Below are 19,153 nucleotides of genomic sequence, written 5' to 3' on the forward strand. Positions count from 1 at the left end.
GCTACGCGCGTACGAAATTAAAGGCAAGGAGCTAGCATGGTTTACCGACTACTTATTTAATCGAAGTCAGTTAGTAGACATTAACAATATTCGATCTAGCTACAAGCCAATTTACTGCGGTTTTCCATTTTGGGACCACTGCTTTTTATAATTTTTTATGATGATTTTGTAGACCATATCTCAAATTCTAAAGTTATAATGTACGCAGATGACACCGTCATATACGTTGCTCATAAAGATGTTACTAGAATTGAACAACTTACAAGTTGTATATCAAGAAAATCCGATAAATTTCGTTTCTCAGTATAAGTATCTGGGAACAGTAATCGACAGCAAGTTAATGCTTAATGACAACTTCGACCGATCATATAAAAGCGCCAGCAGCCGTTTACGCCTACTACAAAGATTACGAGCGTTCCTTACCGCTGAAGCCGCACACAATGTTTTCTCGATGATGATTGTACCTTTAATTACTTATAGTAGTGCATTGAGAATACCTATCACAAATACACAGCTCAACAAATTAAAATCGCTTGAGAACCGTGCTAGATCGATTGTCCGGAGTGATAATATTCCATCCATCACAGGACTCGTCCACCGTAATATTTGTGTACTTGTTAAAAAGTGTCTACTGAATGATCTAACATCTGAACATTTTGACAATTATTTTGTCAGCCAACAACATGACAATAACACACGAAATAACGGCTGAATTGTCAGGTTACCTCGGGTCAAACTAGAAATCGCCCGGCAGAGTTTCTATTTTGCAGGGGGTAAACTGTATAATTCACTGCCACTTGAAATTCGAAAAATCGATAAAATGTCTCTTTTTATGAAGGCGCTCAGAGTTTACTTCTCTTAATAGACGATACCAGCTGTTGGGCGATGTGCACTCTCAGCGGCTATCTTAGTCACTGTGCCGTCCAGTCTGCTTCAAGTTTAGCTAAGTGGGATTAATGTTTTGAACTATGCGTATGTCTGATTTAGCTCCCACATGAAGTCACTTCACACCTTGTCTGCATACTGTTGTATTTCTAGTTGATCAATTTTTTGTTTGTTTTTATCGTTTTTACTGTTTTTACTGCTTTTTATTGCTTTTTTCCATTTTTATTCTCAGACAGGACGGACATTGATACCAGTTTTTTTGTATTTATGTATATATTTGCAAATTACTGAAGTCCTCATCCTGTATAAATATTTTTAAATAAATGAATAAATGACAACTATCCTGTATCAATACGAATAATCGCAAATATATGAGACATTTGTCTCTTTTAAATGCCTCCTTTTTCAATTTTACGGCTAAAATATATAGAACCTGAGAAAAGGTTGTTGACCCTAAATGACAATTATCGTGTATCAATACGAAAAATCGAAAATATATGAGACACTCGTCTCTTTTAAATGCCTCGTTTATCAAATTTACGGCTCGAATATAGAGAACCTGAGACGAGGCTGTCGAACCTAAATGACAATTATCTTGTATCAATGCGAAAAATCGCAAGTACATGACACTCGTGACTATGAAATGCCTCGTTTATCAATTTTACGGCTAAAATATATGGAAACTGAGACGTTGTCGACCCTAAAGTACAATTATCCTTTATCAATACGAAAATAGCTATATGAGACTAGTCACTTTGAAATACCTCGTTTACCAATTCCACGGCTACAATATATAGAACCTGAGACGAGGTTGTCGAACCTAAATGACAATTATCTTGTATCAACTCGAAAAATCTCAAATATATGATACTCGACTCTTTTGAATGCCTCGTTTATGAATATTACGACTAAAATATGTAGAACCTGAGACGAGATTGTCGTCCCTAAATGACAATAATCTTATATCGATACGAAAAATCGCAAATATATGAGACACTCGTCAATTTTAAATGCCTTGTTTAACAATTTTACATCTAAAATATATGGAAACTGGGATGTTGTCGACCCTAAAGTACAATTATCCTTTATCAATACGAAATATTGCAAATAGCTATATGAGACTAGTCACTTTGAAATACCTCGTTTACCAAATCCACAGCGAAAATATATAGAACCTGAGACGAGGTTGTCGACCCTAAATGACAATTATCTTGTATCAATGCGAAAAATCGCAAATACATGACACTCGTCACTTTGAAATGCCTCGTTTATCAATTCTACGGCCGAAATATATACAACCTGAGACGAGATTGGTGACCCTAAATTACAATTATCCTGTATCAATACAAAAATTGCAAATATGTGAAACACTAGTCTCTATTGAATGCCTCGTTTATCAATTTGACGACTAAAATATATAGAACCTGAAACGAGGTTGTCGCTCCTAAATGACAATTATCTTGCATAAATGCGAAAAATCGCAAATATATCGCACTCGTCTCCTTTGAATGCCTCGTTTATCCATTTTACGGCTGAAATATATAGAACCTGAAACGATGTTGTCGACCCTAAATGACAATTATCCTGCATCAATACGAAAAATCGCAAATATAGGAGACATTTGTCTCATTTAAATGCCTCTTTAACAATTTTACGGTTAAAATATATGGAAACTGAGACGAGATTGTTGACCCCAAATTACAATTATCCTTCATCAATACGAAAAATCACAAATATATGATACTCGTCACTTTGAAATAACTCGTTTATCAATTCTAAGACCAAAATATATAGAACGTGAGGCGAGGTTTTCGTCCCTAAGTGACAATTATCTTGTATCAATATCAAAAATCGCAAATATATAACACTCGTTTCTTTTAAATGCCTCGTTTATCAAATCCACGGCTAAAATATATAGAACCTGAGACGAGATTGTCGTCCCTAAATGACAATTACCTTGTATCAATAAGAAAAATCGCAAATATATGAGACACTCGTCTCTTTAAATGCCTCTTTTATCAATTTTACGGTTAAAATATATAGAATTTGAGACGAGTTTGTTGACCCTAAATGACAATTATCGTGTATCAATACGAAAAATCGAAAATATATGAGACACTCTTCACTTTTAAATGCCTTTTTTATCAATTTTACGGCTTAAATATATGGAAACTACATTATTATTAAACAAGCTACGCGCGTACGAAATTAAAGGCAAGGAGCTAGCATGGTTTACCGACTACTTATTTAATCGAAGTCAGTTAGTAGACATTAACAATATTCGATCTAGCTACGAGCCAATTTACTGCGGTTTTCCATTTTGGGACCACTGCTTTTTATAATTTTTTATGATGACTTTGTAGACCATATCTCAAATTCTAAAGTTATAATGTACGCAGATGACACCGTCATATACGTTGCTCATAAAGATGTTACTAGAATTGAACAACTTACAAGTTGTATATCAAGAAAATCCAATAAATTTCGTTTCTCAGTATAAGTATCTGGGAACAGTAATCGACAGCAAGTTAATGCTAAATGACAACTTCGACCGATCATATAAAAGCGCCAGCAGCCGTTTACGCCTACTACAAAGATTACGACCGTGCTTTACCGCTGAAGCCGCACACAATGTTTTCTCGATGATGATTGTACCTTTATTTACTTTTGGTAGTGCATTGAGAATACCTATCACAAATACACAGCTCAACAAATTAAAATCGCTTGAGAACCGTGCTAGATCGATTGTCCGGAGTGATAATATTCAATCCATCACAGGACTCGTCAACCGTAATATTTGTGTACTTGTTAAAAAGTGTCTACTAAATGATCTAACATCTGAACATTTTGACAATTATTTTGTCAGCCAACAACATGACAATAACACACGAAATAACGGCTGAATTGTCAGGTTACCTCGGGTCAAACTAGAAATCGCCCGGCAGAGTTTCTATTTTGCAGGGGGTAAACTGTATAATTCACTGCCACTTGAAATTCGAAAAAACGATAAAATGTCTCTTTTTATGAAGGCGCTCAGAGTTTACTTCTCTAAATAGACGATACCAGCTGTTGGGCGATGTGCACTCTCAGCGGCTATCTTAGTCACTGTGCCGTGCAGTCTGCTTCAAGTTTAGCTAAGTGGGATTAATGTTTTGAACTATGCGTATGTCTTATTTAGCTCCCACATGAAGTCACTTCACACCTTGTCTGCTTACTGTTGTATTTCTAGTTGATCAATTTTTTGTTTGTTTTTATCGTTTTTACTGTTTTCACTGCTTTTTATTGCTTTTTTCCATTTTTATTCTCAGACAGGACGGACATTGATAGCAGTTTTTTTGTATTTATGTATATATTTGCAAAATAAATATTTTTAAATAAATAAATAAATAAATGACAATTATCCTGTATCAATACGAATAATCGCAAATATATGAGACATTTGTCTCTTTTAAATGCCTCCTTTATCAATTTTACGGCTAAAATATATAGAACCTGAGAAAAGGTTGTTGACCCTAAATGACAATTATCGTGTATCAATACGAAAAATCGAAAATATATGAGACACTCTTCACTTTTAAATGCCTCTTTTATCAATTTTACGGCTTAAATATATGGAAACTACGACGAGGCTGTCGTCCCTAAATAACAATCATCTTGTATCAACTCCACAACTCTCAAATATATGACACTCGTCTCTTTTAAATGCCTCGTTTATCAAATTTACGGCTCGAATATAGAGAACCTGAGACGAGGTTGTCGAACCTAAATGACAATTATCTTGTATCAATGCGAAAAATCGCAAGTACATGACACTCGTGACTATAAAATGCCTCGTTTATCAATTTTACGGCTAAAATATATGGAAACTGAGACGTTGTCGACCCTAAAGTACAATTATCCTTTATCAATACGAAAATAGCTATATGAGACTAGTCACTTTGAAATACCTCGTTTAGCAATTCCACGGCTACAATATATAGAACCTGAGACGAGGTTGTCGAACCTAAATGACAATTATCTTGTATCAACTCGAAAAATCTCAAATATATGATACTCGACTCTTTTGAATGCCTCGTTTATGAATATTACGACTAAAATATATAGAACCTGAGACGAGATTGTCGTCCCTAAATGACAATAATCTTATATCGATACGAAAAATCGCAAATATATGAGACACTCGTCAATTTTAAATGACTCGTTTATCAATTTTACGGTTATAATATATAGAATTCAGACGAGGTTCTTGACCCTAAAGGACAATTATCCTGTATCAATACGAAAAATCGCAAATACATGAGACATTTGTCTCTTTTAAATGCCTTGTTTAACAATTTTACATCTAAAATATATGGAAACTGGGATGTTGTCGACCCTAAAGTACAATTATCCTTTATCAATACGAAATATTGCAAATAGCTATATGAGACTAGTCACTTTGAAATACCTCGTTTACCAAATCCACAGCGAAAATATATAGAACCTGAGACGAGGTTGTCGACCCTAAATGACAATTATCTTGTATCAATGCGAAAAATCGCAAATACATGACACTTGTCACTTTGAAATGCCTCGTTTATCAATTCTACGGCCGAAATATATACAACCTGAGACGAGATTGGTGACCCTAAATTACAATTATCCTGTATCAATACAAAAATTGCAAATATGCGAAACACTAGTCTCTATTAAATGCCTCGTTTATCAATTTGACGACTAAAATATATAGAACCTGAAACGAGGTTGTCGCTCCTAAATGACAATTATCTTGCATAAATGCGAAAAATCGCAAATATATCGCACTCGTCTCCTTTGAATGCCTCGTTTATCCATTTTACGGCTGAAATATATAGAACCTGAAACGATGTTGTCGACCCTAAATGACAATTATCCTGCATCAATACGAAAAATCGCAAATATAGGAGACATTTGTCTCATTTAAATGCCTCTTTAACAATTTTACGGTTAAAATATATGGAAACTGAGACGAGATTGTTGACCCTAAATTACAATTATCCTTTACCAATACGAAAAATCACAAATATATGATACTCGTCACTTTGAAATAACTCGTTTATCAATTCTAAGACCAAAATATATAGAACGTGAGGCGAGGTTTTCGTCCCTAAGTGACAATTATCTTGTATCATTATCAAAAATCGCAAATATATAACACTCGTTTCTTTTAAATGCCTCGTTTATCAAATCCACGGCTAAAATATATAGAACCTGAGACGAGATTGTCGACCCAAAATAACATTTACCTATACTATAATACCAGTATACGTCCGTCGGTCCGTCTGTCTGTCACGGTTGTTGACCCTAAATGACAATTATCCTGTATCAATACAAAAAATCGCAAATATAGGATACATTTGTCTCATTTAAATGCGTCGCTTACCAATTCCACGGCTATAATGTATAGAACGTGAGATGAGATTGTCGTCCCTAAATGACACTTATCTTGTATCAATACAAAAAATCGCAAATAGCTATATGAGACTAGTCACTTTGAAATGCCTCGTTTATCAATTCCACGGCTAAAATATATAGAACCCGAGACAAGGTTGTCGTCCCTAAATGACTATAATCTTGTATCAATACGAAAAATCGCAAATATATGAGACACTCGTCACTTTTAAATGCCTCGTTTATCCATTTTACGGCTAAAATATATAGAACCTGAGACGAGATTGTCGTCCCTAAATGACAATTACCTTGTATCAATAAGAAAAATTGCAAATATATGAGACACTCGTCTCTTTAAATGCCTCTTTTATCAATTTTACGGTTAAAATATATAGAATTTGAGACGAGTTTGTTGACCCTAAATGACAATTATCGTGTATCAATACGAAAAATCGAAAATATATGAGACACTCTTCACTTTTAAATGCCTCTTTTATCAATTTTACGGCTTAAATATATGGAAACTACATTATTATTAAACAAGCTACGCGCGTACGAAATTAAAGGCAAGGAGCTAGCATGGTTTACCGACTACTTATTTAATCGAAGTCAGTTAGTAGACATTAACAATATTCGATCTAGCTACAAGCCAATTTACTGCGGTTTTCCATTTTGGGACCACTGCTTTTTATAATTTTTTATGATGACTTTGTAGACCATATCTCAAATTCTAAAGTTATAATGTACGCAGATGACACCGTCATATACGTTGCTCATAAAGATGTTACTAGAATTGAACAACTTACAAGTTGTATATCAAGAAAATCCAATAAATTTCGTTTCTCAGTATAAGTATCTGGGAACAGTAATCGACAGCAAGTTAATGCTTAATGACAACTTCGACCGATCATATAAAAGCGCCAGCAGCCGTTTACGCCTACTACAAAGATTACGACCGTGCCTTACCGCTGAAGCCGCACACAATGTTTTCTCGATGATGATTGTACCTTTAATTACTTATAGTAGTGCATTGAGAATACCTATCACAAATACACAGCTCAACAAATTAAAATCGCTTGAGAACCGTGCTAGATCGATTGTCCGGAGTGATAATATTCCATCCATCACAGGACTCGTCAACCGTAATATATGTGTACTCGTTAAAAAGTGTCTACTAAATGATCTAGCATCTGAACATTTTGACAATTATTTTGTCAGCCAACAACATGACAATAACACACGAAATAACGGCTGAATTGTCAGGTTACCTCGGGTCAAACTAGAAATCGCCCGGCAGAGTTTCTATTTTGCAGGGGGTAAACTGTATAATTCACTGCCACTTGAAATTCGAAAAATCGATAAAATGTCTCTTTTTATGAAGGCGGTCAGAGTTTACTTCTCTTAATAGACGATACCAGCTATTGGGCGATGTGCACTCTCAGCGGCTATCTTAGTCACTGTGCCGTCCAGTCTGCTTCAAGTTTAGCTAAGTGGGATTAATGTTTTGAACTATGCCTATGTCTTATTTAGCTCCCACATGAAGTCACTTCACACCTTGTATGCATACTGTTGCATTTCTAGTTGATCAATTTTTTGTTTGTTTTTATCGTTTTTACTGTTTTTACTGTTTTTACTGCTTTTTTCCATTTTTATTCTCAGACAGGACGGACATTGATAGCAGTTTTTTTGTATTTATGTATATATTTGCAAATTACTGAAGTCCTCATCCTGTATAAATATTTTTAAATAAATAAATAAATAAATAAATGACAATTATCCTGAATCAATACAAATAATCGCAAATATATGAGACATTTGTCTCTTTTAAATGCCTCGTTTATCAATTATATGGCTAAAATATGTAGAACCTGAGAAGAAGTTGTTGACCTTAAATGACAATTATCGTGCATCAATACGAAAAATCGAAAACATATGAGACACTCGTCACTTTTAAATGCCTCTTTTATCAATTTTACGGCTTAAAAATCTGGAAACTGAGATGTTTTCGACCCTAAAGTACAATTATCCTTTATCAATACGAAAAATCGCAAATATATGAGACATTTGTCACTTCTAAATGCCTCTTTTGTCAATTTTACGGTTAAAACATATAGAACTTGAGACGAGGTTGTTGACCCTAAAGGACAATTATCCTGTATCAATACGAAAAATCGCAAATACATGAGACATTTGGCTCTTTCAAATGCCTTGTTTAACAATTTCACGGCTAAAATATATGGAAACTGAGATGCTGTCGACCCTAAAGTACAATTATCCTTTATCAATACAAAATATCGCAAATAGCTATATGAGACTAGTCACTTTGAAGTACCTCGTTTACCAATTCCACAGCAAAAATATATAGAACCTGAGACGAGGTTGTCGACCCTAAATGACAATTATCTTGTATCAATGCGAAAAATCGCAAATACATGACACTCGTCACTTTGAAATGTCTTGTTTATCAATTTTACGGTTAAAATATATAGAACCTGAGAAAAGGTTGTTGACCCTAAATGACAATTATCGTGTATCAATACGAAAAATCGAAAATATATGAGACACTCTTCACTTTTAAATGCCTCTTTTATCAATTTTACGGCTTAAATATATGGAAACTACGACGAGGCTGTCGTCCCTAAATAACAATCATCTTGTATCAACTCCACAACTCTCAAATATATGACACTCGTCTCTTTTAAATGCCTCGTTTATCAAATTTACGGCTCGAATATAGAGAACCTGAGACGAGGTTGTCGAACCTAAATGACAATTATCTTGTATCAATGCGAAAAATCGCAAGTACATGACACTCGTGACTATAAAATGCCTCGTTTATCAATTTTACGGCTAAAATATATGGAAACTGAGACGTTGTCGACCCTAAAGTACAATTATCCTTTATCAATACGAAAATAGCTATATGAGACTAGTCACTTTGAAATACCTCGTTTACCAATTCCACGGCTACAATATATAGAACCTGAGACGAGGTTGTCGAACCTAAATGACAATTATCTTGTATCAACTCGAAAAATCTCAAATATATGATACTCGACTCTTTTGAATGCCTCGTTTATGAATATTACGACTAAAATATATAGAACCTGAGACGAGATTGTCGTCCCTAAATGACAATAATCTTATATCGATACGAAAAATCGCAAATATATGAGACACTCGTCAATTTTAAATGACTCGTTTATCAATTTTACGGTTATAATATATAGAATTCAGACGAGGTTCTTGACCCTAAAGGACAATTATCCTGTATCAATACGAAAAATCGCAAATACATGAGACATTTGTCTCTTTTAAATGCCTTGTTTAACAATTTTACATCTAAAATATATGGAAACTGGGATGTTGTCGACCCTAAAGTACAATTATCCTTTATCAATACGAAATATTGCAAATAGCTATATGAGACTAGTCACTTTGAAATACCTCGTTTACCAAATCCACAGCGAAAATATATAGAACCTGAGACGAGGTTGTCGACCCTAAATGACAATTATCTTGTATCAATGCGAAAAATCGCAAATACATGACACTTGTCACTTTGAAATGCCTCGTTTATCAATTCTACGGCCGAAATATATACAACCTGAGACGAGATTGGTGACCCTAAATTACAATTATCCTGTATCAATACAAAAATTGCAAATATGTGAAACACTAGTCTCTATTAAATGCCTCGTTTATCAATTTGACGACTAAAATATATAGAACCTGAAACGAGGTTGTCGCTCCTAAATGACAATTATCTTGCATAAATGCGAAAAATCGCAAATATATCGCACTCGTCTCCTTTGAATGCCTCGTTTATCCATTTTACGGCTGAAATATATAGAACCTGAAACGATGTTGTCGACCCTAAATGACAATTATCCTGCATCAATACGAAAAATCGCAAATATAGGAGACATTTGTCTCATTTAAATGCCTCTTTAACAATTTTACGGTTAAAATATATGGAAACTGAGACGAGATTGTTGACCCTAAATTACAATTATCCTTTACCAATACGAAAAATCACAAATATATGATACTCGTCACTTTGAAATAACTCGTTTATCAATTCTAAGACCAAAATATATAGAACGTGAGGCGAGGTTTTCGTCCCTAAGTGACAATTATCTTGTATCATTATCAAAAATCGCAAATATATAACACTCGTTTCTTTTAAATGCCTCGTTTATCAAATCCACGGCTAAAATATATAGAACCTGAGACGAGATTGTCGACCCAAAATAACATTTACCTATACTATAATACCAGTATACGTCCGTCGGTCCGTCTGTCTGTCACGGTTGTTGACCCTAAATGACAATTATCCTGTATCAATACAAAAAATCGCAAATATAGGATACATTTGTCTCATTTAAATGCCTCGCTTACCAATTCCACGGCTATAATGTATAGAACGTGAGATGAGATTGTCGTCCCTAAATGACACTTATCTTGTATCAATACAAAAAATCGCAAATAGCTATATGAGACTAGTCACTTTGAAATGCCTCGTTTATCAATTCCACGGCTAAAATATATAGAACCCGAGACAAGGTTGTCGTCCCTAAATGACTATATTCTTGTATCAATACGAAAAATCGCAAATATATGAGACACTCGTCACTTTTAAATGCCTCGTTTATCCATTTTACGGCTAAAATATATAGAACCTGAGACGAGATTGTCGTCCCTAAATGACAATTACCTTGTATCAATAAGAAAAATCGCAAATATATGAGACACTCGTCTCTTTAAATGCCTCTTTTATCAATTTTACGGTTAAAATATATAGAATTTGAGACGAGTTTGTTGACCCTAAATGACAATTATCGTGTATCAATACGAAAAATCGAAAATATATGAGACACTCTTCACTTTTAAATGCCTCTTTTATCAATTTTACGGCTTAAATATATGGAAACTACATTATTATTAAACAAGCTACGCGCGTACGAAATTAAAGGCAAGGAGCTAGCATGGTTTACCGACTACTTATTTAATCGAAGTCAGTTAGTAGACATTAACAATATTCGATCTAGCTACAAGCCAATTTACTGCGGTTTTCCATTTTGGGACCACTGCTTTTTATAATTTTTTATGATGACTTTGTAGACCATATCTCAAATTCTAAAGTTATAATGTACGCAGATGACACCGTCATATACGTTGCTCATAAAGATGTTACTAGAATTGAACAACTTACAAGTTGTATATCAAGAAAATCCAATAAATTTCGTTTCTCAGTATAAGTATCTGGGAACAGTAATCGACAGCAAGTTAATGCTTAATGACAACTTCGACCGATCATATAAAAGCGCCAGCAGCCGTTTACGCCTACTACAAAGATTACGACCGTGCCTTACCGCTGAAGCCGCACACAATGTTTTCTCGATGATGATTGTACCTTTAATTACTTATACTAGTGCATTGAGAATACCTATCACAAATACACAGCTCAACAAATTAAAATCGCTTGAGAACCGTGCTAGATCGATTGTCCGGAGTGATAATATTCCATCCATCACAGGACTCGTCAACCGTAATATATGTGTACTCGTTAAAAAGTGTCTACTAAATGATCTAGCATCTGAACATTTTGACAATTATTTTGTCAGCCAACAACATGACAATAACACACGAAATAACGGCTGAATTGTCAGGTTACCTCGGGTCAAACTAGAAATCGCCCGGCAGAGTTTCTATTTTGCAGGGGGTAAACTGTATAATTCACTGCCACTTGAAATTCGAAAAATCGATAAAATGTCTCTTTTTATGAAGGCGGTCAGAGTTTACTTCTCTTAATAGACGATACCAGCTATTGGGCGATGTGCACTCTCAGCGGCTATCTTAGTCACTGTGCCGTCCAGTCTGCTTCAAGTTTAGCTAAGTGGGATTAATGTTTTGAACTATGCCTATGTCTTATTTAGCTCCCACATGAAGTCACTTCACACCTTGTATGCATACTGTTGCATTTCTAGTTGATCAATTTTTTGTTTGTTTTTATCGTTTTTACTGTTTTTACTGTTTTTACTGCTTTTTTCCATTTTTATTCTCAGACAGGACGGACATTGATAGCAGTTTTTTTGTATTTATGTATATATTTGCAAATTACTGAAGTCCTCATCCTGTATAAATATTTTTAAATAAATAAATAAATAAATAAATGACAATTATCCTGAATCAATACAAATAATCGCAAATATATGAGACATTTGTCTCTTTTAAATGCCTCGTTTATCAATTATATGGCTAAAATATGTAGAACCTGAGAAGAAGTTGTTGACCTTAAATGACAATTATCGTGCATCAATACGAAAAATCGAAAACATATGAGACACTCGTCACTTTTAAATGCCTCTTTTATCAATTTTACGGCTTAAAAATCTGGAAACTGAGATGTTTTCGACCCTAAAGTACAATTATCCTTTATCAATACGAAAAATCGCAAATATATGAGACATTTGTCACTTCTAAATGCCTCTTTTGTCAATTTTACGGTTAAAACATATAGAACTTGAGACGAGGTTGTTGACCCTAAAGGACAATTATCCTGTATCAATACGAAAAATCGCAAATACATGAGACATTTGGCTCTTTCAAATGCCTTGTTTAACAATTTCACGGCTAAAATATATGGAAACTGAGATGCTGTCGACCCTAAAGTACAATTATCCTTTATCAATACAAAATATCGCAAATAGCTATATGAGACTAGTCACTTTGAAGTACCTCGTTTACCAATTCCACAGCAAAAATATATAGAACCTGAGACGAGGTTGTCGACCCTAAATGACAATTATCTTGTATCAATGCGAAAAATCGCAAATACATGACACTCGTCACTTTGAAATGTCTTGTTTATCAATTTTACGGTTAAAATATATCGAACCTGAGACGAGGTTGTCGACCCTAAATGACAATTATCTAGTATCAATGCGAAAAATCGCAAGTACATGACACTCGTGACTATGAAATGCCTCGTTTATCAATTTTACGGCTAAAATATATGGAAACTGAGACGAGGTTGTCGTCTCTAAATGACAATTATCTTGTATCAACTCGAAAAATCTTAAACATATGATACTCGTCTCTTTTAAATGCCTCGTTTATCAAAACCACGGCTCAAATATATAGAACCAGAGACGACGTTGTCGAACCTAAATGACAATTTTCTTGTATCAATTCGAAAAATCGCAAATACATGACACTCGTCACTTTTAAATGCCTCGTTTATCAATTTTACAGTTAAAATATATAGAACCTGCGACGAGATTGTTGACCCTAAAGGACAATTATCCTGTATCAATACGAAAAATTGCAAGTACATGAGACATTTGTCTCTTTTAAATGCCTTGTTTAACAATTTTACGGTTATAATATATCGAACCTGAAAGGAGGTTGTTGACCCTAAATGACAATTATCCTGCATCAATACGAAAAATCGCAAATGTATGAGACACTCGTCACTTTTAAATGACTCGTTTATCAATTTTACGGTTAAAATATATCGAACCTGAGAGGAAGTTGTCGTCCCTAAATGACAATTATCTTGTATCAATACGAAAAATCGCAAATATATGATACTCGTCACTTTTAAATGCCTCGTTTATCAATTTTACGGCTTAAATATATGGAGACTGAGACGAGGTCGTCGTCCCTGAATGACAATCATCTTGTATCAACTCGACAACTCTCAAATACATGACACTTGTCTCTTTTAAATGCCTCGTTTATCAATTTTACGATTAAATTATATAGAACCTGAGAGGGGGTTGTCGACCCTAAATGACAATTATCGTGTGTCAATACGAAAAGTCGCAAATATATGAGACATTTGTCTCTTTTAAATGCTTCATTTATCAATTTTACGACTAAAATATATAGAACCTGAGACGAGATTGTCGTCCCTAAATGACAATAATCTTGCATCATTACGAAAAATCGCAAATATATGAGATATTTGTCTCTTTTAAATGCCTCGTTTATCAATTTTACGGTTATAATATATAGAACTTGAGACGAGGTTGTTGACCCTAAATGACAATTATCCTGTATCAATACGAAAAGTCGCCAATATATGAGACATTTGTCTCTTTTAAATGCTTCATTTATCAATTTTACGACTAAAATATATAGAGCCTGAGACGAGATTGTCGTCTCTAAATGACAATAATCTTGCATCAATACGAAAAATCGCAAATATATGAGACATTTGTCTCTTTTTAATGCCTCGTTTATCAATTTTACGGCTAAAATATATAGAACCTGGGACGTTGTTTACCGTAAAGTACAATTATCCTGCATTAATACAAACAACCGCAAATACATGAGAGACTTGTTTCTTTTAAATGCCTCGTTTATCAATTTTACGGCTAAAATATAAGAACCTGAAACGAGGTTGTTGACCCTGAAGTAACAGCATTTCAATTCTGGACTTCGAGTTCGACCGTCCTTTCCAACAATTAATTTTTCTATCTTTCCGATTTTCCATTGCGAGCATGATGTGGGTGTGTCGTCCTTGATGAGTACAATATCATTCAGCCTCAACTCTTCGTCTGCTGTCTTCTTCCTTTCGTATGGGTGTCGTTGCCTGAGTTCGTTCAAATAAGTTATACTAAAGTGTTTCCAAATATGTCCTAAGACTGTTCTTAAACGAAGGACTCTTCGAGTGCATTCAGTCGCATCTAATACAGTAATCGGTTGATTAGTAGTTGCGGCATGGTTCAATGATCTCCCAAAGATAAGATGATAAGAGGTTATGTCCAATGTCTTCATCACTCGTATAACAGAGCGGTCTTGAATTGATTACACTCTCGACTTCACATAAAACAGTTTGTAACTCTTTAAACGTTAGAAACTATTTTTTTAGTATTTTCTTAAGAGATGTTTTTACGGAACGAACAAGACGTTCATAGAATTGACTACATGTGTGAACAGTTCCCAATGTTATTTTTTTATTTTCTTCTTGCGGTTATTTAATAACTCAAGACCAGCTTACTTTACTTGCATCTTGTAACTGTTCGTGTTGCGAAATTTGAAAAATTTGACTGGTTTAATCTTGTTCCCTGCGCCTCTTTTGCTGTTAAAGCAAAAAAATCAAAACGAGATTTGTTGTTGACCTCGTTTTTGTACTCAAGATGATAGCCGATTGAATGTGCTCCTACTAAAACGTAGGAACTGCAAAAACAGAACAAAACAGAATGTAATAAAGAAAACACACATTCGTCCATTTTTCCCGACAAAGAGCACATATTTTCTGGTCGAAACCAGATGAAATAGGGCGTTTTCATAGTACATTGGACAGGCCCTGGCATGGTCGTATGTTACTGAAAATAATTTGTTCAGCATGGTAAGAATGAACTGCCGCCGACTGCCAAGGAGTTTGGTGAAAAGCGCCTATGGAATCATCTCAACTAAGTCGTTTAACTCGACTAGGAGAGAAATCAACCGCTCTGTGTATGCACGCATCGTGTTTAAAGATGTTGCTTTCGAATGACAAGGCGATGTCGAAGAACGATAGCCGAGGGTAAGTTTTAATGATGACAAGGTTGTGTGTTACTGTTCTTATTCGTAACTATGATTTGAGAAAAAATAATTAAAACGTAATTATTTATTTAGGTATCTCAAACAATTCTTATAGGACTTGATGATGAAGATTTTTTATCGATTGACGTGATAAATACGAGAATGAAGACACGGTCTTGCAAGTATGCTTGAAGACCCAATGTTGCACTGAGCGAACCAGCATCCTCCTTACACAATGATATGACAGAGTTCGTTGTGTTAAAATAAAAGCTAAAATTGAAATATCTTTGTCCTTTCGTCAGATATATATGGAGCGTGGAAGAAGCACTCAAAACTCCATTTAAATTCCAAACACAAAAGAGCGTAAAGATCAATATGTTGTAGAGTATGCGTATTGGGAAAGCTAGGTGCTTGTTTGTATAGTTTGACCAGTCATTACACTGTGAGTAGATTTTCTTCTACTCGTCCTCAATGGATAAAGTTAAACATGCTCCAGTGTATTCCTAAATATGAGAAGTTTTATGACAATCCAACCACGGAGAATCTGAAGGGACTGTGTCTAGCATACACAACAAACGCAACACTGGTCAGGGGCCATTATCGTTAATATAAAAGAAATTGAACCAGAATGTCTATCAAACCAAAGAATGTCTGCTTAATGCGGAATCGTTTCTTTAAGTCAGAATTTGGAAAAGTTCATTTACAATCCAAAGTAGTGTATGCTACTTGGCGTACTGACCACGAGGTTTTAAACCTTATGGAATGACTCCCGTTAGTTGTTAAAAGAACTTTTAGGACGCGTTAAGCAGGCTAGATGTAGCCACTAAGTTTGCGTAAATTTAAGGCAGCTAAAAAAATAAATAACTTTTTAAAAATATGTTTTTTGGCCTATTTCTTTTAACTTGAAATACCAGCAAACAAATAAAAATCTTTAAAATGTGTAAAAGTTTATAACCAAAATAAATAAAGGCAGCGCTTTTATCCTCGCAGGCGAGATAGTCATAAACTGATTCACAAAGTGGTTTCCCACAGTGATAAGTTATTATTAACTTAGTGATATACGTTTAGGCTGTACAAGTTAGACAATAAAAAAATAACTGGGACTGAGTTTTATGTTTCCTTTATCTCAAAACACAAAATATTTTTAGGGAAAAAAGTGTATTGTAATTGTGTATCTTTTCTTAGCCACGTGTTTGGCTTTAAAATCTGAAATGTATGAAAAATATGACAAATCCCATAACATATTCAACTTTTTTAAAACTGTTGAATGCAATGGGCTATTGTTTTTACACCACAAGAAGGTGCAAGAAAAAAGAGCATGGTACCACATGTATAAGCAGGTGCTTGAAAGAATAATTTCAGCCTGGAAATTATTAAAGTTCGAGACTATTTTGACTTATTCTTTATTAGTCTCGACAACGAAATTTTATTCTCGATATATATTCAACTCCACCACTTTGGTCATACCTAAAATCTTAAAACCAGAAATTGAATAATGTCGTTGTGCGTTGTTAACATCAATGTTGGTGTTTCCGTGCAAAACGTTTTCTAAACTCACAAAGTGTTGCAGTAATCTGCATACTTTCTGTTGATGAATTCTCATACCTGTAATTGCTTCATTAGGTCCAGGCTTCAACTCGATATCTCCACATGACAACAACAAAAGTAAAAACAAAGATCTTCTTTCTGCACTATAAAAAGCAGTTTCTGTAATGAGTTGTGTATTGTTTTTTTGACAAAACCACCTTGGCTTTATATGTTTTCTCAGTCAAAAAAGCAAAAGTAAAAGTACCGGAGGTAATCCTTGTTAACACTACGAAGATGATATGACTTGCTTCGATAAGAACCTTACAACACAACATTATAATTCCAATATGTCAGAGGTAATAAAAGTCCCAAAGGTGTTCCTCATAACCTTTTGCCTTAATTTGGCGTTGGATTTTCGAAATTATTTTTTGAGCCGCTGCGAAAGAGTCCAAAACGATATATACGTTAAAATAAGAAGCAACACAAATCAATAAACAAAATATTATACCTCTTGTGACGGGTGAATCTTCATACATTAGATTTGATTGTCACATGTTATTTGCGGCGCAAGTAATGCTTTAGACACTGGCGTTGTCTTTGTTGGTTGGAGCACACACCATTCTCACATGATCATTCTCATCTTAAAGCAATATACTTTTTTACTACTGTTTGCATTAAACTGATTTTTTGTCTTTGTGTTCCATTAAAGTGCTACTTCATTTTCTTATTGTCGAAGTTGTCATAGTAGAAGAAGTATTACAGTTTTTATTATAGGATAATAAATTTACCCAGGTGTGCTTCTTCTCCCTTAAGTTCTAAAGATCCCTAAATGCGGTGACGGATCATCTATGTGCGATGTTTGTTGATTGTTTTAAGTATTTTCTCCTTCTATTTTGTGTTTTACGAGTAAATTCGAATTTAATACATCTTGCCGTCTTTCTGTTGCTTGTAGCAATATAATAAACAACAACCATTTCGGTTTCAGGCCTCGTCGTTCAGCTGAACTGGCTGCAACAATCTTTATTGACACTGTCAAATTGAAGGTTAACGATGGCAAAAGGATCGGTGCCGTATTCGTAGACCTCACAAAAGCATTCAACATGTTAAGTCATTGAGAACTACTGTCAAAATTAACCAGTTTTGAAATTGTTGGAGACGAACACGAGTTATTTACAGATTATTCGTTTTGTAGATTTCAGCAAGTTCAACACAAAAATTCTTTGTCTGATGAACATCCAGTCAATATTGGAGTACCACAAGGGTCAATTTCGGGCCCACTACTATTTATTATGCTTGTCAATGATCTTTGTACCGTAGTGAAACACTCTGAAGTAGTCAAATATGCAGACGATACTGTTTTATTTGTTGCTGGTAAGGACTTTGAGATCATAGAAACCCGTCTTTCATCCGACAGGAATTGTGTACTTACATGGTGTTTGGAAAATGAATTAATTTTAAATCTTGGAGCAGGAAAAACTGAAACAATGTTATTCGGTTCGAAAAATAGCCTCTCTAAACAAAACCGCTCATTAAACGTAAATTACGGCTACCAAACTGTGAGGGTAACATCCACGTATAAATATCTTAGTGCACTTATCAAACCTTCATTGATTTTAAGCAGCAACTTTGATTTAACGTATCAAAAAGGCTTCCGGTAGATTACGTTTACTATATCGCATTCGACCGCTGATTACACAAAAAGCTGCATTGGCAATTTTTCAAACAATGATTCAACCAGTATTAACATATTGCAGATTTGTTCACCTTAAGAATTCTCGGACACAACTACTCAAAC

Source organism: Hydractinia symbiolongicarpus, chromosome 1 (assembly GCF_029227915.1).
Source record: "Hydractinia symbiolongicarpus strain clone_291-10 chromosome 1, HSymV2.1, whole genome shotgun sequence".
NCBI classification, from domain to species: Eukaryota; Metazoa; Cnidaria; class Hydrozoa; order Anthoathecata; family Hydractiniidae; genus Hydractinia; species Hydractinia symbiolongicarpus.